General features: G+C 42.1%; 1 long non-coding RNA gene across 4 annotated transcripts in view; it reads right to left on the reverse strand.

The window, feature by feature from the left end:
• Positions 1-25,473, reverse strand: part of LOC307176144 — a 162,674-nt gene that overhangs the window by 10,848 nt on the left and 126,353 nt on the right. For all 4 annotated transcript variants that reach the window (XR_013824618.1, XR_013824619.1, XR_013824620.1 and 1 more), the window contains one exon: positions 24,298-24,417. This is a non-coding gene — a long non-coding RNA (uncharacterized lncRNA). The remainder of the gene's footprint in view (positions 1-24,297; positions 24,418-25,473) is intronic.

The raw sequence follows: 25,473 nt of genomic DNA on the forward strand, positions 1-25,473 counted from the left end.
TTATTTGTAATAACAACAACAACAACAACAAAAAATGGAGACAACCCAAAAGTCCATTAATAGGTTAATGGATTGAAAATCTTTGGTACATTCAAAGCAGCAGCATAGCACAGGGAGATCAGCTCGGTGCTTTGTGACCACCTAGAGGGGTGGGATGGGGGGGTGGGAGGGAGGCTCAAGGAGGGGATATGGGGATATATGTATACATATAGCCGATTCACTTTGTTATACAGCAGCAACTAACACAACATTGTTAGTATAAAGCAATTATACTTCAATAAAGATGTAAAAAAGAAAATCTTTGGTACATCCATACAAAGAAATACTAACCAGCAGTTCAAAGGAATAAACTATTGATATCATACAAGCAACAACATAGATGAATCTCAAAATCATTTATGCTGAATGAAAAAGCTGGGAAAAAGTAGTACATACTGTATTATTCCACTCATATAAAATTCTAGAATATAAAAACTAATCTGCAGTGACCAAAAGGATATTAGTGGTTGCCTGGGGACATGAGGGAGGGGCTGGAAGGAGGGATTACAGAGGGGTATATGGAAACTCTTAGGGATGATGAATATGTTCATTATCTTGATTGTGGTGAGAGTTTCATGGGTATAAGAAAAAAATACTTCTGAGTGTAGCACTTTTCATGAAGGCTCAGGCAGCACCTTGAAATTAGCACCAAGCGCCAAATTCATGACCTCCTCTTTGCAAATGTTGGGGAAGAAAGAGTATGTGAAAGGTAAGAAGCTCACAGCCTGCTTCTTGGGCGTCAGCGGACAGGTGGGTGTTCTCTGCCTAGAGCCTCTTCAACAACCTCCCACCCCAGGTCCCAGGAACTTCCACTGTCTAACCTAGTGGTGTCACAAAGAAGTGACGCTATGGATTAAACCCCTACACTTATGGTCTCCAATTCTCAAAACCACCTTGCAAGGAATGTGTTATCTACAGTCTACTGCTGAGGGAATTGAGGCTCAGTCATTTTTAATCACGCAGCCAGTAAGAAAAGGGAAAGCCCTAAATGTGTACCCAGCTCTGCTGTCCCTGCAGCCTGGATCTCTGTTCCCCACTACGCAGTGGTTAAGAGCATGCGCTATGAGTCAGTCAGGCCTGAATTAGAAATCCTCACTTGTTAGCTATTTGCTTGTGGGCAGCTTATTAACCTCTCCAAGCCCCAGTGTTCTTCTCTGTAAAATGAGGATAATAACGATACCTACCACATAGCCTTATTCCAAGGATTAGAAGAGAGACTATCTAAAATATTTCCTGAAACATGAAATAGCTCAAATAATGTTAGCTAGTATTACATAACATTGGCCTCCACTCCAGTACTGCAGCTATTCAGTGAGTTATCTAAGTTAAGAGCGGACCCTAGAGAGAGTCTAGTTTACAAATCTACCCATCTCAAAGATCATATTTTTTCTTTTAAATCCAGTTATTTTGAAATTTTCCTTCAACAAGTTCTCCTAGGCAAGAACATTCCTTCTTCCCTGAAATTTTCTTGTATCACAAAATATATTGCTTTTAGATTCCGCAGACCGATCAGAGTGGGGAATTATCGTGCTGCCTTTTCTTCTCAAATACTGTCTGTGACCTCCTGCCTGGCTCACTAATGTCTGTTCCAGCCCAGGACTGGAAATAGCAGCCCTTAGTTAACAGCAGGAGGCAAAAATATCACATTCCCTCAGTGGAATAATTCAGTCTCTTTAGACCAGACCCTTCTCCTACTGTCCTTGTTTTGAAAAGCAATGTTGAATGTAGGTTGTTTTATTCCTTATACACAGATGAAGCATCCACGTACAGATAAAGGAAGTATAACCCCTAATATCCATTTTTTCCATTCATATATTCAAATAATATGTATTCAATCCCTGCGTATCAGTGCCAAGGAAATAGTAGGTGCTGGGAACAACAGTGAACAGCAGGGATGTGGTTCCTGCCCCACAGACCTCTGGTCTAGCAGAGAGACAGATAGTAAATTAATATTTTTTTAAGTAATTGTATAATTGCAACTGTGATATGAGCTGAGAGGACAAATCAGGGAGGGCTCTGAGAGTGTTGAGCAGTTTACTGATGTCGTCCCTGAAAGATGATGATTTCTCCCTATTTCACCGAGCTGAATGCAGAGAAAAAGAGCCTGGAAGTGGGTAGGGACAGCTTCAAGGGAAGACACTGTCCAACCAAAATCACCAAGCAAGGGAACTGGAAGGGAGCTTCATTGGGTCAGATATATGGGGCAGATACAGTAACTCCAGCTGGCTCAACATCTGTGTCAACCTCCCAAGGTCTATCCTGTTAATATAGAGGCTGAAAATCTGAAAACCACATTTCCCAGACTCCCTTGCAGTTAGGATTCTGGAGGCAGTTCAGGGCCCCCCTACTGGTTTTGTTCATGTAGGACACAAGTTCATAACTGAGTCAATGGGAAAGAAAGGAGGCAGTGGGCAAGCTATCATTTTGCTGGAGTTGATATAGAGGGAATGGCATAACTCTGAGGCAACAGTTGCAGCAGCATCTTATCGACCCCCAGATCAGGGCCATAGTGTGAGTTTGGAACCAGTTGTTGGGAAGAGCTACTGAATCCCCAAAGTAGCAGACACTTTTTTGCGCCATGCTATATCCCCCTTCAGCCCACCTGGTTTTTAGTGTAGCTGTGCAAGCTGCCCACATCCCATCTCAAGCCCCGCAAGGGTATCTCTCTGCTTCTCTGCATTGGTGCTTTCTCCAAAGTCATGGAAAGTTGTTCAGCCCTTAGAGATGCAACCCACAAGTTCTAAGGTGTTAACACCCCCAGGGCCAGCCCTCAACCAACAGGGAACAGATGCCACACATAAATGCCCCAGAGGGATCATACTGAGGTACATTCTACCTGGTTCCTTTCAGAGTCCCCAGAGGAATACCCAGTTGCCCACAGTGGTAACCTGCCCATCAGCGCACACTCTACTGGCTTTCCCCTCTTCCCTGTTTCACTCCCCTCGGTCCCTCATCCTGGCTTTCTGGGATAACCTTCCAAGTGAACTCTCTCCAGTTCTGCTTTTGGGGGAAGCCAACGTAATTGTTCCCTCATCAGGCCACTTCTGCAGTATTTCTTCTGAGAGCTGCTCTGGAGATCCAGCCTAAAGCTGGCTCCTCTAGCACCAGTGACACTTCTGTAAGCAGTAATTCCCTGCATCACATCTCTTTCTAATCAAAATCACTGAAGTTATTTTGTAGGCTGCACTTGAACCCCGACTGCTACAACATGGTTTCCATGTTTGGAAAGTCCTCCCTCTGCCTGGCACTTGGAGAGGCAGAGTGGAGAGCTTCTAGTCTGACTTGCTTGGTTCCACTGCCAGTGGAGCCATTTCTTCCCAGCAGATCAAGAAAACTGCAGCTGTGGCTTCACCCTTCTTCAGGTCTAACGTATATCACTATCATTCTAATTTGGAGTTTTTCTTTTGCCCAGATAGCACCCATTTACTTGTTAAAACATCCTTTAATTCTCTACTCTTGTCTTCTTTGGTCAGGATAAGACCTTTGGACAACATTTACCAACAGGATAATTTTTAAGACATGAGTATACAATGGTTCATGAACACACCCAGTTTATGTTTTTCTCAAAGAGATGCAGGGATTTCAGTGGTTAAGACCAAATAATACTAGTGGTGAGGCATATGGTAAATGGGGGTGAGGGGGGATATCTTTTTGCAAGTTAAAAGGTTGAAAATACATAAAAATACAATGAATATTACAATAAGCACCCAAAATTAACAAATGATATACTTCCTTCCAGTTTCAATTACTTTTGTAAAAAAAAGAAAAAAAAAGATATGAAAATGTACAAATAAATTTGAAACCACTTATGTCACCCTCCCTATTCTAATTTATCTTCTTTCTCCAAAAGCACCCTCTGTCATGAATTTTATGTGGAACCTCCCAGTCTATATACATAATTTTGTTATAAAATCAATGCATAAGTATATAAAATAGCTTGTTTTTCTAATTTATGTAAATGATACATTATATTAATTCCTCTGTAACTTTCTTATTTTTACTCAACATTAAAAATTTTAAATCTATTCATATTGGAAAAGATAGATATATTTTATTTTTTCTAACTGCTATGAATGATTATATTCATTTTTCCATTTATCCATTGATGGGCACGTAGACTGTTCTAGATTTACACTATCAAAAATTTTACTTCAGTGACTACCTTCTATGACCCTCCCTTGAAAACACATGTGAACATTTCATTAAGGGATATACTTATAATTGGATGTGCAAAGCATATTCTTTAGGGTCTGCACATATTCAGTTTTTCTAGATGTTGCCAACCTGTTTACAGTTATACACTGTAGCAATGTATAATCCCATCAACAATATATGAAAGTTTTTGCTTCTGCCTACATTTGGGAACACTTGGTATTTTCAGAATTTTTAAATTTTGCCAAGCTTATGGGTATAAAATGGTATCTTATTTTGTTGTTTAATTTGCATCTCTGTGATTTACTGGCAAGGGTGAACATCTTGTCTTAATTTATATGTGAATATAAATTTTGGAATGCCTGTGCATCAATTATATGCGTGTTTTTATTGTGTTGCCTGTTTTCTCTCCACTCATAGAATGTGTGTGTATGTGTGTATCCTGCATACGGTTTATCATTATATATAGTATATCCATTATCCTTTTGCTATTTAGCAAACTAGCTAAAAACTCAATAGCTTAAAAGAATAAGTATGTATTACTGTTTGCAAGACTGGGAGTCAGCTGGGCAGTTTTGTTGATCCGGGCCAGGCTCTGCTAATCTCAGCAGGGTATGCTCATGCATCCTGGTTGAATGGGGGGTTGACTGGGAGATGGCTGCTCTAGGATGGACTCAGTCACACACCAGGTTGCTGTGTGGCTACCAGTAGTGGCAACAGATGTAGATGGGCCACAGGTCTCATCATCCAGTATGTTAACCCCCCTTGTTCACGTAGCACTCAGGCTTCCAGAATCACACAAGGCCTCTTAAGACCAATGCTCAAAGTTGGCGTAGTGTCACTTGCAGAACATTCTCTTGGTCAGAGAGTGTCACAAACTAGCTCCAATTCAAGGGGTAAGGACTCCTCTGATGGGAGGACAATGGGAGGGGTAAAGAATTGAGCACACTATTTAAATCAATCTGTCACATGCAATGTCCCTCTTTACTTCTAATAATGTTTAAATATTTAACACACTTGTTAATAGTGGCCTACCTATTTAATATTACTTTATATTTCCCTACAAGGCTCAAATTTATTGAATATCTCTATCTTCCAAATAGGACAAGAAAGTCAGCATGTTTTAAATCATTAGAACTGCCCATTCCTATCTTTCATGGTATTACTGTCCAAAATTTTACTTCCATCATTTTAGTTACATACAAAAAAGTTAGTGTGTGTACATGTGGAGATTCTACTCTACATAATTAGTTATTTACATATCTCACCAGTTTCTCTGTTCACGGTTTCTTCTTGCACCTTACGTCTTCCTGCCATGTTCATTTTTCTTCTTGATGAATGTTATCATTTTGTAGCTCTTTCAGCACATATGTGAGTCATAACTTCCTTTAATCTTTGTATGCCTGAAAATATCTTTAACTTTGCTTTTACGCTTGAGCAACTGTTTGATTTTCTATATAATTCTGGGGTGATAGCTATTTTATCTCTGCATTTTGGCAGGGGATGAAACCCAAGTTTTATATATATTTTATATATATATATATATATATATATATATATATATACACATACACACACATATATATTTCAAAGTACAATATATATTACTTCAAAGCCAGAACAAATATATTATTCTCATGAAAAGGGTAAGTTTAATAATGAATTGATTAAAGGAAAATAATCAGTAAGGCAAAAATTATATGACATTACTGGAAAAACTTAAGTATGAGAAACACCTTGTAAGCCATCCTAAATTCTCTCCTCCCTCACTCCCCCATGAGCCAGCTGCAGCCACAAATCCTCTGAGTGGATAAGTTAGCTGTACTCAAAGTTACAAATCTGGGGACTTCCCTGGTGGTCCAGTGGTTAAGACTTTGCCTCCCAATGCAGGGGGTGCGGGTTCAATCCCTGGTGGGGGAACTAAGATCCCACATGCCTTGCAGCCAAAAAACCAAAACAGAAAACAAAAACAATATTGTAACAAATTCAATAAAGACTTTAAAAATGGTCCACATCACAAAAAAAAAAGAAAAAAAAACTTAAATAAATAAATTACAAATCTGAAAAAGGCAAAAGTTTAGATCTTCTCTTTCTACAGCCTTTTGCAGAATTCCCTGACACTTTGCAAAAGTGCTACCTTTATCACTTTCAGTTTAGGGAAGTGGTAAATGCAGGATCCATTTTAAAAGGAAGAAACTAGGAATAGTTGGTCATGGAGGCATGAGGAAACGTCTGAGATGTCTTCAAAATTCCTAATGGGAGAATTCCCATTGGCAAGGACACTTGAACCTTTGCTCCATCGATTTCAATTTTTAGAACTCCAGTCCTCTCCCTTGCACCTGCTCTTCCAAAGAGGCTGCAGTTCAGATGCAACTCACTAGCCCCTCCACCCTTAATGCTATTAAGTGAAGCAGTCAGTGAAAATCTAATACCACATCTCCCCTGACACAGCACTATGCTAAACTCGATACCCAAACTTAAGCATTTCCTGTCAAATGTCCATATGCTCCCATTACCAGACCGCATTTGTTCTGAGGCAAGGTGTAACTAATGCTCAGAACATTGTACAGAGTCAGTGTTCAGTGGGCAACTGTGCTGCTGGGGAGTGAACTGGAAGCTCCATTCTTTTGGGGCTGGTTTTCCGGCTGTAAAGTCAGAAGGGAGGGGGATTTGTCTTCTAGTTCCCAGACCTTGGGACGCCAGGGGAATGATGACTTCTCTTTAACCTCATCGACACAGAGCAGGAGATTGGAAAACATTTTTTAAAACTAGAACATCCATTCTTAGGATAGAGGAAAATGGACACATTCATACATTGCTGAAAGGTGTGTAAATTCCCTTTCTAGAAAATAGTCTGGTACTATTTAAAAATACCATGCTTTCTCTCCCAGCATTTGCAGTATTTGAGAGTCCAGTGTATAAGGAAAAATTTATTTAAGGATATTTACAGTATAGTTATTTGTAATAGTAAAACACTGGAAACAACTTCATTCATCGATAGGGAATGGGTTCAAGAATGATGGTATCCATGTTATGAAATATTAGGTAGCTGTTAAAGATATGTGTATGTGTTGAACTGGACGAATGTCCATGATATGTTATTAACTGGAGAAAAAGTTTTAAGTGGAAAAAAAGCAAGTTATAGAGTAGTGTGTAAAATATCCAATTTTCATTTAAAAAAGAAAAACTGCATATACAGATACATAAAGGTACACATGCACACGCACATATGAAGGAAGAAACACATATGCATATATGTAAAAATGCAGAAGAATACCTCCCCACACACAAAAACTATTAACACTGGTTAGCCTGAAGGAAAGGGATTGTAGAGAGGATAAGGAAAATTATTAACTTTTAAAATATCTTTCTTGTTTTGTTTGACTTGCAATGAGCATGCATTATTCTTACGATGTAAAAGTATAGCAAGGTTATTTTAGTTGAGCACAAAATATTCTGATCCTATAATATAAATAGCTTAAATAATACTATCAACACCATCATTCTTAAATTGAGATTAAATCTTCGATTTAGTCATTCACCACTTCACCTACTGGGCACTGCATCCAGTAAATCTATATACGGTAACACCTGACTTGCACCAGGCACTGTGCTACACTCTAGGATACAGCAGGGAGCGAAACAGACAGACACTGCCTTCATGGACCTTACAGTCTACAAGGTGGAACAGACATTAAACTAGTAAAGCATATAAAAATATGGGATACCGTGAGAGAATCACAGGGTGGGTAATGGGCTGCTTGGACTGTGTGACCAAGGAAAGTCACTCTGAGGACATACATAGACTGAGACCCAAAGGTTGGGATATAAACTAAAAGTTTGCCAAGAGCCGGGATGGGCATCCGACCAACTCCATGGCAGTGTGGTGGGAATGGAGGTTGTTTGCGAGAAGCATCTGCAGCTGGAAGGGTTTGACACACAAGGAACCAGAAGGCCAGAGGGTCTGGAGCCCCCTGAGCAAGGGAAGGTGGAATGGCATGAGGTCGTAGAGAAGGGCTAGATACCAAAGAGCTATACGTGCCATAAGAAGACGTTTGACTTTTGTTGTAAAGTACACAGGAAAAGTTCATGGGGAAGACTGCCATGATGGGATTTACGTTATGAGGCAGACACTGGAAAGCCAGTGATACACCCCCAACTCTGAGGATACCAAATGGTGGAGACATTTAAACAAGGAACTATGGTGTGTGGTGCTATGGAAGAGGTCTATGGAAGAGGTCTATGGAAGCACAGGGGAGGGAAGAACTACCTCTGCCTGGGAGAACCCCGGGAGGCTCCACCTAAGAGGTGACATTTGCTATGGGTTTTAAAGAATGATTAAGAGTTCACCAGGCTGGGGCCAAGATGAATAGGGATGGGAGTCAGGCAGAATATTGCAGGCAGATAAAATAGCGCACAAAGATATGGATGCTTACGTAAGAACTTTGGCGGAAAAGATCTACATTTCACATAGCTAGTGAATATGGTACAGAGGAAAAGGGAAACAGGAGGGAGGAGGCAGGCAGGGCCTTTGTATATAATCCTACTTTAGGGAATTTATCCTATAGGACACATGGCTTTTGAAACAGACATGTGTAATGATCGATTTTCATAACCACAAACTACGTTTCAATCCATCACTTTATGAACCTTTAATTGTGCCAAAAGAGAAGATGTCATAATTTCTGAATTGGATTTGCTGTCATATGGTAAATGTATGTGTAACTCTATGAGAAGCTGCCAAACATTTTTTCAGAGTATTTGTACCATTTTAAACTCCCACCAGCAAAGCAGGAGAGTTCCATTGACTCCACTTCCTTGCCAACACTTGATATTGTCACTCTTTGCAATTTTAGTCCTTCTCGTGGTGTATAGACGTATCTCATTATGATTAATATCGAGCATCATTTCATGTGCTTTTTGCCCACTCAGATATATTCTTTTGTAAAGTGCATGTTCAAGACTTTTACCCATTTTTTTATTTTTATTTTTTTTTTTTTTGCGGTACGCGGGCCTCTCACTGTTGTGGCCTCTCCCGTCGCGGAGCAACAGGCTCCGGACGCACAGGCTCAGCGGCCATGGCTCACGGGCGCAGCCACTCCGCGGCATGTGGGACCCTTCCAGACTGGGGCACAAAGCCGCGTCCCCCGCATCGGCAGGCAGACTCTCAACCACTGCACCACCAGGGAAGCCCATTAATTAATTAATTTATTTTTAATTTATTTTTTTTGGCTGCGTTGGGTCTTCGTTGCTGCATGCGGGCTTTCTCTAGTTGCGGCGAGCAGGGGCTACTCTTCATTGTGATGCGTGGGCTTCACATTGCAGTGGCTTCTCTTGTTGTGGAGCACAGGCTCTAGGCTCAAGGGCTTCAGTAGTTACGGTGCGTGGGCTCAGCAGTTGTGGCTCGCAGGCTGTAGACTGCAGGCTCAGTAGTTGTGGCGCATGGGCTTAGTTGCTCCACAGCATGTAGGATCTTCCCGGACCAGAGACTGAACCCATGTCCCCTGCATTGGCAGGCGAATTCTTAACCACTGCACCACCAGAGAAGTCCATTTTACCCATTTTTAATAGGAGTGTTTGTCTTTTTATTATTAACGTGTAGGAGTTCTTAATATATTCTGGATTCTTTTGTTTCACATCCAGTCTAATTCCATACAGAAGAATGAAAAGAAAAATGAAATTGACAGAAAATGGAGAAGTAAAAGAGAATGCAGGGAATTCCCTGGCAGTCCAGTGGTTAGGGCTCCACGCTTCCACTGCAGGGGACATGGGTTCAATCCCTTGTCAGGGAACTGAGATCCAACAAGCCATGCGGCGTAGCCAGAAAAAAGAAAAAGAGAGAGAGAGAGAATGCATATGTCTAGATTATCTAGCCTCTGTCTGCCAATTTGCTGGGTAGACTCCATGTGTTATTTAATTTTGTTCTCACAGTAGATCTTGTAAATTGGGTGTCATCGATCTCATTGAATAAATGGGGAAACTGGATCTCACAGGGGTTGAGAGACTGGGCCAAGATTACCCAGCTAGGATGTCACAGAATCCAAGCCAACTAGAATCCATACATCGACCCTTCGGGTGTTAAGAGGCTGCATCTCCAGAGGAACCTCGGTTCTCTCAAGATCCTGGGGTCAACGGGGTTAACATAACCTCTTTGGGCCCCTCCCCAAAGAAAGCCATTTATTCCCAAGTCCCAGCTTTAACTAGGAGATATTAATCTGCTAATGGCCCTTTCAAATGAGGCACATGTCCAGCATCTTTCACCAAGGGACCACATCTCTGTCTGTACCGGCTTTCAAGGAGCTGCAAATCCATGCCTGTTACTCCCTCTGTGAATTCCCTACCCTGAGGCAGTGGTCTCCAGGAGAGAAGCTAGTTTCTCCCCTTGCCATTAGCAGTCATAGGTGTCTGCAATCATATCCTCGGAGGGAATCTGCCAGTCTTATCCAACACTTGAGCCCCCTGAGCGCTGTGTGGGAGCTGGAAGGGAAAGACTCCAACCAGATGAGGAACTGATGATAAAGTCCTTTTCTAAAGACACAAATCTAACAACCTTCAACCTCATGTTTAACGGCTGCTCATCAGCTACAGAATGATCATAATAACAACAACAGCAACATATATTGCATCTAATACAACCTGCCATCAATTAGAAGCGGTATCATGACTTGTTTACCTCTAAGCCAGAAAAAAATATCTGCCAATTAAATAATGGCACAAATTCCCTAGGATTAATTGGTCTCACCAGCATCTTGTTACTTTGAAATGTTTTTCATCTATTTTGAGGAATTTGTCAATTTCCATTACCATCAGTTGCAATGTTTGGTGTTTGACAGGCAATCCTTTTGCATACATTGTGGTAAAAAAATATAACACAGTATTATCTCTTGCAGGTGTCTCTCTTTTTAAAGACTGTAAAGGCACTTGGTCCTTGCTTTGCAAATAAGTATAGAATTGTTGTTATGCCGCCAATGAATATTTGCTTCACTAATTTAAAATCTACCTCCTAGGGTAAGCTGGGACAAAGTGAAAGAGTGGCATGGACATGTATACACTACCAAACGTAAAATAGATAGCTAGTGGGAAGCAGCCGCATAGCACAGGGAGATCAGCTCAGTGCTTTGTGACCATCTAGAGGGTTGGGATAGGGAGGGTGGGAGGGAGACACAAGAGGGAAGAGATATGAGGATATACGTATATGTATAACTGGTTCACTTTGTTATACAGCAGAAACTAACACACCATTGTAAAGCAATTATACTCCAAAAAAGATGTTAAAAAAATAAATAAATAAAATAAAATCTACCTCCTACTGTTCTGTATCCATGCCTTTCTGTAGATATAACAACTTTTTAATCCAATACCAAATCTTAGTGTATTCTTTTAGTTATATGCTAAATGGCAACTAAATCCAACATCCATTATTTCAACAATGCATATCATGCAGTTGAAGTCAGAACAACACGGACATATACCCAAGTGCACAAAGATAACCCTGTCATGGACTCACAGATGTAGAGAACAAACTAGTGGTTACCGGTAGGGAGAAGGAAGGGGGAGGGGCAAAATAAGAATAGAGAATTAAGAGGTACAAACTACTATGTGAAAAAAAAACTAAGTAACAAGGATACACTGTACAACACAGGGAAATATAGCCATTATTTTATAAGAACTTTAAATGGAGTATAATCTATAAAAATATTGAATCACTATGTTATACACCTGAAACTAATAAACTTTAATAATAAAAAAAAGAAGATAACCCTGTCACATCTGCTGCCTGGTTGGCAGTGATTGTAAAGTCACATCCACCATAAGTCACATCCAAAGTTTAGAGATGTGAGACTACAGAAGAAAAATGTGCATCTTGGAATCAATGAAATATAAGAATAAGCGTCAGCATTTAGTGAGCACTTACCTATGCCAGGCATTTTTCTAAGTCTTTTTCAAGTCTAATCAATTTAATTTTAACCATAACCCTAGAAGGAAGGTACTATACGCCCATTTTATAGATGAAGAACTAAAGCCCAGAGGGACTGACAAACTTTCCCAAGGTCACATGGCTAGTAAATAGCGGAACTAGTCCTCAAACTCAAGCAGTATTGCTCGTAAGATCACCTAACTGTGTGCTATACTGACTCTCTAATCTAAATTTCATATCAGTCCAGTTCAGGGACCTGTGCACTTGGATCCTACCTATTCTCTGCAGCCTCATCTCACAGTTTCCATCCTTGAACTCTGCACTCCAGCAGCACCTTGATCCCCTCCCCACCTGCTGTCTGACCCTTCTTGCCTTGTTCATGATCCTTCTTCTCCAGACTCCTTCCCTTCTCTTACCTCCCCTGTCCAGCCCTCTCTCACCCTTCAAGACTCAGCTCAGATGTTCTCTCCCTCTAGAAGCTCGCCACAATGGCTCCTCTCAAAACTTGAGTTTGGTGCCTGCTCTGTGCTTCTAGGATACTTGAACTCCCCTCTGTAAGCGCACTTATCACATCGCGTTTTCATTGTCCCTTCACTGAGCTGGCAGTCAATCAACATGCACTGGTCCGGTGTCCTGGCCAGCAGCAGGTCTGATTGGATGGACCTCGGCACTGGTGAGTCAGGGCCTTGTGGCCGCCACTCATCAAATGGTGCTGAAGCACCACTGCATGTCCGTCTCTCCTAACTAACAAACGCTCCGCATCCTCTCACAGAGCCCTGCATCTGGCACACCTGAGGCACTCAATAAATGATTATAGAAGTAAATTCAATTGAAATTTGCCCATGGTCCACAGCAAGAGATCACAGAATGGGTCTGTTCGTCACCCATGCCTCGGGTGTTCAGGGAACAATCTTTGGAGAATCCACCCCATGCCCATTAGAGGGATCAGCATGAGGCAGGAAGAGCAACGTCTGAGAATCAGTAGGCTTCACTGGCGTCAGCCACAGAGGGGAACCTGGGGGAGGCAACTGGCAGCCACCGCTCATTCAATGTCAGAGCTGGGAGCGCCTTCAGAGACTTGACCTACCGATGCTAGGAGGGAGGAAACCAAGGTCCAGGGGAGGTAGTTCCCGGCCTAAGGCCCCTCAGGCAGTTGAGGCAGAGCTGGGACCACTAGATCCCATCACTTGCATCATCCACTCCACCCCACAGACCAAGAGGGCTGGCTGCTGAGCCTTTTCAGATTCAAAGATGAGAATAACAGCAGGTGGGTTCCTATAAGTAGACTAGGACTTATAAAAAAAACCACTTTCCTCTTGGAAGACTGTTCCTTTGGCCAGGAGCTTACTTGCTACATTTAGGAAGAAGACAAATGAATCAGACAGAGTTAAAAATGACTTGGAGAGATGCGCATAAAGAAAGTTCTGATGGAGTCTCTCAGGACAAGGTCTCCAGCTAATAACCATAAAATCTGGCAGAAATCAATCATCCTTGTCATGAAAGACAGGTGATAAATATGTGCTCAAAAACGTAGAACATTGGGACTGGAGGCAGCACCAAGTATAATCAAAATGGCAGGCAGCAGGAGCTCACCCAAAGGCACCTAGATTTGTAATCAATTAAAGAAAAAAAAGGAAGAATCCTGGACCCAAAAGAAGAGAGTCAAGAAATCTCTAAAGGCAGGAGGGGTGGGACAGACTGTGAAAACAAAACAGTAACATTACTGTGCCCCTACTTTGTGTTGGAAACTTTACATGCATTATCTGTTTACCCTTGGAGGGGTTCTATGAGTCATTATGCCCATTTCACAGATGAGGAAACTGAGGTTCAAAGAGGTAAAGCGTCTTGCTCCAGGTCTCAAAGCAGGTCAGTGGTGATATCAGGTAGAGGTTGGTCAGGCAAACTGAAAACAGTCCAGGTGTTTTAAGCTGAAAAACATGAGTCGTGTTAATCCTAATTAGACATCAGAAGCTTACAAAACTGTTGGAGGAAACCGAGAAGTGAAAGCCAGGAGAGCGGCGGATGGATCTGCCCATCATTAGCTTTCAGGTTTGCCATTGCAGCTGGGTATAAAGATTGCCACCCAAAGATGAGGATAACGCAGGAAGACACTGTCAAGGTCATGCTTCCGCCAAAGCTTCAGATTTGTTAGGGAAATACAGAAGCCACGGCAGAGAATTTCACATCTACCAAAACTGCTGCCAGCAAATGCAAAATGCTTTCTATTCCCTTCTTCCTTCCTCTCAGGGACACGCATTTCATTGGAAGAACCTAAGCCACAACTGGAACCATGCCGTCAGCCAAATAAAGGAAATATAGCTCCCAGTTTTCCAACCCCTACAATACAGGGAAGAGCATGGAAAGGCGTGGGAATGGCGCTGGGGGCTCACAGATAAAATCCAGGACAGCACAGAAAGAGAAAAACAAATATCATATAGTAACGCTTGTATGTGGAATCTGGAAACATGGTGCAGATGAACTTATTTGTAAAGTAGAAATAGAGACACAGATGTAGAGAACAAACGTATGGATACCAAGGGGGGAAGGGAGGGTGGGATGACCTGGGAGACTGGGATTGACATATATACACTACTATGTATACAACAGATAACTAATGAGAACCTACTGTATAGCATAGGGAACTCTACTCAGTGCTCTGTGGTGACCTAAATGGGAAGGAAGTCCAAAAAAGAGGGGATATATGTATACGTATAGCTGATTCACTTTACTGTACAGCAGAAACTAACACAACACTGTAAAGCAACTATACTCCAATAAAAATTAATTTTAAAAATACCAAATACCAATCCATAACTTCCATAAATAAATAAATAAATAAACCCACTACAGCAGAGGTGCTGGAAACCACTCCAGTCTGTCTGCTTCCAAAACTTATACTTTTTCAACCAACTCTCCTAACTTGAGGAGGAACAAGTTTTTAAAAAGTTAAAGTTTATTACAGGATGATAAGCAGCATTGGCATATTGCTTTCAAAAAAACAAACAGGAGTAAAGAGTTAAGCACTTTCTTCAATATTTACATTAAATCGTAGTAGAACTACTTATTGCCAAGACAGTTGATCTATACTTAAGCTGGCTGAAAAGAGTTTATGGGTCATTACAATTGACTGACACATGTGCAGGGATCTGTTCAGAAATCACTGAATCCTGAACTCCTGTACGTGGAGAAACAGCTAAAAAATATTCCAATCTACTAACAACAACAAACTCTAATGGCATCCAAGCTTATAAAGTGATTTCTTTTTAGCTGAACTGAATGTATTAAAGTGCTAGAAAAGCAGGTATCAGCAGTGCATGCAGAACTCAAGGCTCAAAACACATCATGTCTACAAGAAAAGAAGACAAGATCTGTACGTTTTACTAGCCAACTTTTAAAAATACACAGCACTGCAGACCTACTAGAGAATGGACTTGAGGATACGGGGAGGGGGAAGGGTAAGCTGGGACAAAGCAAGAGAGTAGCATGGACATATATACACTACCAAACGTAAGGTAGATAGCTAGTGGGAAGCAGCTGCATAGCACAGGGAGATCAGCTCGGTGCTTTGTGACAGCCTAGAGGGGTGGGATAGGGAGGGTGGGAGGGAGACGCAAGAGGGAGGAGATATGGGGATATATGTATAGCTGATTCACTTTGTTATACAGCAGAAACTAACACACCATTGTAAAGCAATTATATTCCAATAAAGATGTTAAAAAATATATATACATAGCGTTGGGAATTCCCTGGTGGTCCAGTGGTTAGGACTCGGCACTTTCACCGCCAGGGCCCGGGTTCAATCGCTGGTCGAGGTAGTAAGATCCCACAAGCCGCGCAGTGCAACCAAAAATAATAATAATAATAAATAAAAATACATAGCATTGACAAAAATGTATGCTTTTGAATTGCTTCTGAATGGGGGGAGTATTTAAGCAGGTTAAACCAAGGAAATAAATGGCGAAGAAGGTACAGTGTTTTATGAAACTAGAAATTTGATCGAGCTCCATGAAAGACAGGGGACTTGAGACTAGCCAGTGAGAGATTGCTGGGACGCTGACCTTGTGGTCTTTCTCTGTGACACAGACCACAGTGGGGAAATGTAGGTGTTATTTTGGAAAGTGGTTCCTGATCTAAGTTTAGGATGTGATTTTACGGGCATTATCACATTTGAAATTCACGACCACCCTGCAAAGGATAAGACTACCTATTATCCCTGCTCCATGTCACAGGAGGTATGAGCAAGGAGCTCGGTCCTTGAGACAGTTGAACTGGCCCTTGGCACTACCGTGTGCTGATATCAGGCCCTCCGGAATCTCATCCCAGCTTTTCTACTTCCTTGCTGTGTGACCTTGGCCCAAAGTGTCACCTTTCTGGAACATTACCACTGATGTATTTATTTATCCGACAGAATTGTCGTGAGGACCATCAGTGTCAACCCACTAACGAATCATCTATTCTGCGCTATATGCTGAATTACATTAAAATCCTGCCTGTGAGGAATAAACTTGGATAAAGAGAAGAGAGCTTTGCAAGGGCAAACTATTAGCATAGCAACGTATTTTCTTGGTATTTGCCTCTTTTTAATAAAAGCCAAATGGGACTTCCCTGGTGGCGCAGTGGTTGAAAGTCCGCCTGCCGATGCAAGGGACACGGGTTCGTGCCCCAATCTGGGAAGATCCCACATGCGGCGGAGCGGCTGGGCCCGTGAGCCATGGCCGCTGAACCTGCGCGTCCGGAGCCTGTGTTCCGCAATGGGAGAGGCCACAGTAGTGAGAGGCCCACGTACCGCAAAAAAAAAAACCCAAAAAAACCAAATGTAGGGGGAAATATGGCTCCGTGTTCCAATTGACTTCATTCTTGACTAAAACTATAGAAAAAGAGAGAAGGCTATGCCATGAAGAAATTTCAAATACGATGAGAAGGACGAAACGTGAGCAGACAGGTCACATCTGGCCCTCTTTCCTCTCAACCGTTCCAGGGCCTAGCATGGATGTATTAGTCAGGGTTTTCCAGAGAAACAGAACCAATAATATATATATATATATATATACACACAGAGAAAGAGAGAGAGAGAGGAAGATATTTATCGTAAGGAATTGGCTCATGGATTTTGAAAGCTGAGACGTCCCCCGCATCTGCATCTGCAAGCTGGAGACCCAGGAAAGCCAGGGTGTAATCAGTCCAAGTCTGAAGGCCTGAGAAGACTGATGTCCCAGTTCAAGCAATCAGGCAAAAAAAGGCCAAATTCTTCCTTCCTCTGCCTTTTTGCTTTTGTCCAGCCCTCAACAGATTCAGGCCCTCAACAGATTGGATGATACCCACTCACACTGGGGAGGGCAATGTGCAATGAGTCCACTGATTCACGTGCTAATTTCATCCAGAAACTCCCTCAAAGACACACCCAGAAATAATGTTTAATCAAATATCTGGGTACCAGTCAGGTTGATACTTAAAATTAACCATCACAGTGGCGTTCATGGAATGTAGAATATAATGAAATACTGTCTTTTTTTTGTTTTTTTGCTACTATTTCATGACAGCTAGCCTGGTCTCTACAACTAGGCTGCAGACATCTTGAGGGCATAGACCTATGGAGGGCAATTAGTTTTATCTTGAGCACCAACTCTTCTGATGGGAGGGCCTTACTACTCAAAGTGTGGTCCACAGATGGGCATCCGCTGTGAACTTTTTAGAAATGCAGAAACTAGCACCCAACCCCATATCTGCTTACTTGGAATCAGCATTGTAACATAACGCCCAGGTAATTAATGTGCCCTTTAAAATGTGATAAGTGCTGACCTTGAGAATGGTGTTAAGATTGTCTGGTTCTCAGCTACAAAAAGTACTTCAATACTTTTGTGACATCTTTCATGGCAAAAGGGATCAAGAAGCAGTTGGGGTCCCAACCTTGGCAAACACCAGGTCTTATACTTCAGTATCTCCAACATCACCTAACACATTTATGGACAGAATCTAAGTACAGTAGGTTCTTGATACTCATATAATGACTCCCTCTGAACCGTTTACTTATAACCAAATTTAGACACATCATTAAGTCACATAGATATCACAAAGGCATATGATTTCTTCTATAGTATAAATGTAAGGGAGTTGCTGTGGAATTCTTGGAGACAGAAAGTAGATTAAAGGTGATCAGGGGTTGCAGGGGAGGGAGAGGATGAGAGTTATTGCTTAATGGTTGTAAAGGTTTTGCTTGAGTCATGAAAAGGTTTTGGAAACAGTAGTGATGATTGAATAACATTGTGAATGTAATTTAATTATGCCACTGAATTGCACACTTAAAATGCTTTACCTGGAAATTTATATATGCATAAATATAATAAAAATTAATTTCAGAAAAGAGAGAACGTTGCTCTGGGCCAGGGACATTGAAGGTAGGACAATATTAGGCTGGGATCTGTAGGCCGGTATTGAGTAAGGCTCAAAGGCTGCCTCCTACCCATTCCTGTGAGATCTCTAAGGCGAAGGGTGCAGAAAGGATAAGCAAGGCAAAGGAATATTTATTACCAGCCAATTGGATGCTTAGTATTCACAGAAGATTCTCAAAGTGTCATAGGTCTTCATAGGTCTTCCAAGGGAAGTGAAGAGTGACAATGTGGAGAGGAACCAGGTGGCTGGAGACGGATGGAGCCTGCCAAAAGGTGCAAAGAGTAGGAGGCATGATCTGGCCGAGGGTGGGAGTTGCCCCAGGTGGACACAAGGGAACAGGGCCGAGGAAGCGCAAAGCACGCTGGGCTTGGCAAAGGTTGCAGAAGTTACACCACAGGGCAATCTCACAAAGGGACCTTATGGTCACGATAAGAAACAGAGCTCCCATATGATCCTGCAATCCTACTCCTGGACGTATATCCGGAGAAAACCATAATTCAAAGAGATACATGCACCCCAGTGTTCACTGCAGCACTATTTACCACAGCCAGGACATGGAAGCAACCTAAGTGTCCATCAACAGAGAAATGGACAAAGATGCGGCACATATATACAATGGAATATTACTCAGCCATAAAAAGAATGAAATAATGCCATTTGCAGCAACATGGATGGACCTAGACATTATCACACTAAGTGAAGCAAGTCAGACAGAGAAAGACAGCTGTCACATGATATCACTTATATGTGGAATCTAAAAAAAAGGAATCATAATTTTTGACCCTGATGAATCTCCACACATTGGCACTGGTCTAAAAATGATCTATTCCTTTCCGGTTTTGCAGGTGAGAAACTTTAGTCATGGCCTCAAAGCCTCTAAAGTGAGGTTTCCCAGGTGTTTAGTGGTACAACCCGGATGAGATCTCTCATCTTCTGATTCCAGTCTCTTGCCCTCCATTGTTCTCAGGCAAGAACCATGGCAAGGATGTCCACCTACAGCAAATTATTCATGAGAATCCCTCATTCCTGTGTCCCGAGATTTCTCGCAAGAGGCAATGACTTGCAGTTTGAAACCATCAATACAAGACATAGATCTTATTCAAGAGTAAATCTATTTGCTAAATAGATTATTTATCACAAATAAATACTATTATTAATGACCTTAAAAGAGTTTACTTTTATACTGCAGCCAACTATTTCTCTAGTCCTTTGAAAGCTAGCAATTATTATGGCCAAAGACCAAAGGGCCAGAACAAACAATTAGCCAACGCATGAATCTGGGCTCTGTTTAGTCTTCTTTTGTGAGGGATAATCATGTGTTCATTGAAGTGAGACCGTATGAGTCAATTATGTGTTGGCTGAGCAAAACCACTGTTTAGAAATTCAGAAGTTATAGTTAAAACATGTGTGGACCTTTTTTTTTTTTTTCTAGTGGGAAGCAGCTGCACAGCACAGGGAGATCAGCTCAGTGCTTTGTGACCACCTAGAGGGGTGGGATAGGGAGGGTGGGAGGGAGACGCAAGAGGGAAGAGATATGGGGATATGTGTATATGTATAGCTGATTCACTTTGTTATACAGCAGAAACTAACACACCATTGTAAAGCAGTTATACTCCAATAAAGATGTTAAGGGCTTCCCTGGTGGCGCAGTGGTTGAGAGTCCGCCTGCCGATGCAGGGGACGCGGGTTCGTGCCCCGGTCCGGGAGGATCCCACATGCCGCGGAGCGGCTGGGCCCCTGAGCCATGGCCGCTGAGCCTGCGCGTCTGGAGCCTGTGCTCCGCAACAGGAGAGGCCACAACAGTGAGAGGCCTGCGTACCGCAAAAAAAAAAAAAAAAAAAAAAAGTCAAAAGAAAAATGTGTGGAAATTCCGACATGTTATCATTTACTTCTGAGGCTAATGATTACTATGGGGATAATCATTTCATACCAAGAAAATCACCATCTTACCTTCAGCAATAAATAATGGATTGTGTACATAGGGGTGACCCTCAGTTTGCCTGGTCTGCAAAGGACTGAGAGGTTCCCTGGACATGGGACTTTTGGTGGTAAAAGTCCCAACTAACTGGGACAAGCTGGTCACCCCTTGTGTGCACCATGAGAATGTGTAGAGAGAAGTGAAATATGATCCTTTTCCTTAAAAACATTACAATAATGTCAGAAGTATTTTTAATCTTTTTTTTTATATTGTTCTTTTTACTTTCCTTTTTTTTTTGGCCATACCGTGCAGTACGTGGGATCTTAGTTCCCCGAGCAGGGATCATACCCATGCCCCTTGCAGTGGAAGCACGGAGTCCTAACCACTGGACCGCCAGGGAATTCTCGGTATTTTTAACCTTAATGTATATGACCTTCTCTCTCATCATGCAAAGGCATCCATCTGCCTTCGCAAGGAAGTAGAGGGATGTGTGTGATTAGGACTTGTACAGCAGAAGTGCAAAGAAAGGGAAAGCACATTTGGTATTCAGTTTTTGAATACTAAAATAGAACTTCCAAGACAATATTTTAAAAGTCATACTTTATAAAGACATAGTATATATTCCTTAAGCGCCAATGAACATATCAAGAACCAGACCTGGCTGACGTGAACACTGGGTTTTTTTCTAAGCAAGGCACAGAGAGCACTCAGGATGTGACATGATGGATGTCCCACCTGACAGATGGGGAAGTTGGTCATCTTTCTGACCCAGTGGAGAAAGGAAACTGAAGCAGGGGAGCAAGCAATCAGAAACATAAGCAATGGACATTCAGGTTGTTTCCATGTCCTGGCTATTGTAAATAGTGCTGTAATGAACTCTGGGGTACATGTGTCCTTTTGAGTTACGGTTTTCTCAGGGTATATGCCCAGAGGTGGGATTGCTGGGTCATATGGTAATTCTATTTCTAGTTTTTTAAAGAACCTTCATACTGTTCTCCACAGTGGCTGTGGAATCTAGAAAAATGGTACAGATTAACCTACTTCCAGGGCAGGAATAGAGACGCAGAGGCAGAGAACGGACACGTGGACACAGGGGGAAGGGGAGGGTGGGACGAATTGGGAGATCAGGACTGACATATATACACAACCATGTGTAAAACAGACAGCTAGTGGGAACCTGCTATAAAGCACAGGAAGCTGGGCTTGGTGCTCTGTGATGACCTAGATGGGTGGGATGGGGGAGGGGGTGGGAGGGAGGTCCAAGAGGGAGGGGATATATGTATACATACAGCTGATTCACTTCACTGTACAGCAGAAACCGAAACAACATCGTAAAGCAATTATATTCCAATTAAAAATAAATAAATAATTTTTAAAAAGAAAGAAACATATGCAATGGACTCCACATCTAGAATTTCAAAATGGAGGACTCAATAGTTTGAAGGCTTTGCCAGACACCCCTGGTGTCCCAGCCAGCCCCGCAAAGTGGAGCAACCGCATCGATTAGATTGGTGATTCAGCACAGTTAGGCAGAGAAAAAGCCAAAATTGGGAATCCTGAGCTTCCCCCAGCCCGGCCCCACCCTCAGTATGGAATGGACACAGGCGTCTCCGCATTCTTGGCAGGGACGTTGGAAGGTAACTGCACTGCCAGCCCCAGGTGAGCTCACAAAGTCAAGAGGTAAAGTGGCAGAGCCATACGGGCCATGGGGGAGGGCAGCCACACTGGGGGCAGGAAAGAGGGCATGCAGCATGAGAGACAGAGAAAGACAGAAATCCCAGATTCAACCCCTGTACCTCAAGGTCACCGGTGCACGTGACTGGAAATCATTCCAAAACATTCAGAGAGAACCAAAGGCAAGCTCTGCCCACAAAGCCAAGATCTCCTTTCCCATGGCCACAAAGACACCGGAGTCCCTGTTCCCTACCGGGCGCCGTCTTTGGGAGGGAAGGGGTTGAACACTGAATAACTGAGCATTTACCAAAATGCACAGCTTGGAAGTGAAAGAGATTGTTTTAGTCAGAGGAGACTTAGATACAGTTTACCAGCAAATAAAATTCTTTCTACCCCATCTCACCCTCTCCTCTCTCTCCCAACCTTCTATCCTGTGCAGTAGGGGCTCATGAAGACTTCATCAATGAGCGGAAACAAGGAAGCTCCTTTTCTTACACATGTCAGAGATGGTGTGACTTTTTTTCTGACCTCACCTCACAACGTATAGGTCAAAAAAGGATCACAAAGGGAATATGAACAAATCGCAAAGGAGGAATTATTTAAAGACAGATTATTTCATTACCTGTTGGGTGTGCCTTGAAAATAAAGGTGCAGGACAGGGACGTTTTAAGTTGAGGAAGATTCCTGAAGACCTAACCTTATCACTTCAGAGGTTAGGTTGTGCTGCAGTGACAAACAACCCCAAAATTTCAGAACCACAGACGTTTATTTCTTGCTCTTGCCACTTGACTGTTGTGGCTTGGTGGGTCTGTGTTCACCATACTGCTTCAGGGACCCAGGATTATGGAACGGCCACCATCTGGAACTTTGACAGTCACCGCAAAGACAAAAAAAGCTCAAAGGGGTCTCAAGCTTGCAATTTAATGCTTCAGCCCCAAGTGCTAGCATCCACTTGTCCTCACAACTTATTGGCTGGTGCTAATCCCATGGCTCCATCCAAACCCAAGGGGGCCAGGAAGCTTAACACTACAACATGCCTGGAAATGTCTGGCAAACCACAAGTAAGGTGCGACTTTGTTATTTCCTTACATGATGCTCTTTCAACATCACATGATTCAAAGTCAAATTGGCCGTGTGTATAAGCCTATTAATTGGTTAAAGTTTTAATCAGCACACAATAGTCTTCCTCCTTCATTCTGTCTCTGCTTCCAACAGAATGAGTGTATCCTCCAGGAAGCTCCTCGGGCAGTACCCACCCCCTCCCACCCCTGTCAGTCTGATCTGCCCAAACATGTCAGAATTCCCCCCAGTGGACACTGCTTAGGCTCAAACTAGGATTCCCTTTAACTTAGTTATTAGTAATTTTTATTGTTCCACTTGATAATAGTAATACAAATATATGCTTTTTTTTTTAAGTACTAAATAAATTGCATCATGCCCAGACAGGAAAAAGCCACATAAAAACAACATTCCAGAAGATGCTTCTATGATTTTCCACAGCTGAACACAGGAATCTTGACAGAAAATTTCAGAGAAGGTCTATCCAGTCTGTAACTTGGAGGGTATCTGTAACTTAAGATGTTATTGTTAACCCAGATAGTAGTTGGGTGCTCAGAGATTTATGTAAAATGAATTCAAATCCCCTCTCTAAGGTCTGTGGAGGCCCAGAGCCCTTTTTGTTATTTCTCTGCCTTTCCAGAACTTTCTCTCTTGAGCCCCTCTAGTCAGTGCCTATATCTGCATTTGCTGTCACTGTATCAACCCATGTCACTCAGATTCAAGCCCTTGTCCGGTCTCCATAAGATACCTACCCCCAGCAGACACTTGTGAGTTTATTTAAATTATGTTTAATATCATTAACTTTTTAAAATTAATTTTTATTGGAGTATAGTTGATTTACAATGTTGTGTTAGTTTCTGCTATGCAGCAAAATGAATCCGTTATACATGTACGTATATCCACTCTTTTTTACATTCTATTCCCATATAGGTCATTACAGAGTATTGAGTAGAGTTAAATATCATTAACTTTTAAATAAATTTGATATTAACTTCAATAATAAATAAAGATTATTTAAACCCACTGAATATTTGTGAGTCACAGGATAAGACAGGATCAGAATACACCACTGTTATTAGCCTTCCTGGGCCGCCGTAGCAAAATGCCACAGACTGGATGCCTCAAACAACAGAAATGTATTACTCACAGTTTTGTTGGCTGGTTACGTCCAAGGTCAGGGTGCCAGCATGGTCAGTTTCTGGTGAGAGCTCTCTTCCTGGCTTGCAGGCGACCACCACCTCCTTGCTGTGTCCTCATATGGCCTTTCCTGTGTGCACACATCAGGGGAAAACGTGAGTTAATACAGACAACGCACTTTCCCTAAAGCCCTGGTTATCATCCCACTTCGCCACAAGGTGGCAGTATTGGAGACCACTGGTGCTTCCTTTCGGCCCTTAAAGCAACAGTGGGAAAACAATGCAACATTAAAACACAGCTAGTACGTGATAACCAGCTTCCAGAGCTCAAACATAATAAATATTTTCTCATAAAGCAGAACCTGCTAGGAGTATCTGATGTGCTTTATAGCCGGGTATTACACGATAAAGCGACTGAGCCACTTGCTAGTTCCAGAGCAGTGCTCTCGAGAAGGAGGGAAGAAACGATTTATGTAGAAAAGGAGAAGCAATGGTAGGAGTAAAGAAGAAACTGTGCGGGATGTAGACATTAAAATAAAAGATTTGACATTAAAATTGTGGCCAGTAAAAAGGAATGAGAGTCAGAAATCTAGACCCATTAGACATAGAGAATAGACTGGTGGTTGCCAATGGGGAGGGGGTGGGAGAGAGTTGGATTGGGAGTTTGGGATGAGCAGATGTAAATTAGTATATATGGAATGGATAAACAACAAGGTCCTACGGTATAGCACAGGGAATTATATTCAATATCTTGTGATAAACCATAATGGAAAAGAATATGAAAAAGAACTTATATGTACGTATAACTGAGTCACTTGGCCGTACAGCAGTAATTAATACAACATTGTAATTCAACTATACTTCAATTTTAAAAAAAACTTTTTTTAAGGACATCTAATCTCATTATGTTTGGGAATCAACCTGTAATAAAGCCCAGCATAAAAATACCTCTTTAGTATATGGAGTCAGATACGCTGCAGATTGTTCATTTGTGAATTAAGCCAACAAGTATTTACTGAGTATCTTCCGTGCACCAGGCACAGGGTTGGAAACATCATGGGATAAGGTAAAAAGAATAGCAGGATTGTCCACAGCATGGCAGAAGCATCCAGGGAGGACCAGGAAGGCTTCTCCAGGGAGGGGACATTTTAGTTGAGCCCAGGGAAGTTGGCCTGTCCTGATGAGTG

Source organism: Stenella coeruleoalba, assembly GCF_951394435.1.
Source record: "Stenella coeruleoalba genome assembly, chromosome: 17".
Lineage (NCBI taxonomy): Eukaryota > Metazoa > Chordata > Mammalia > Artiodactyla > Delphinidae > Stenella > Stenella coeruleoalba.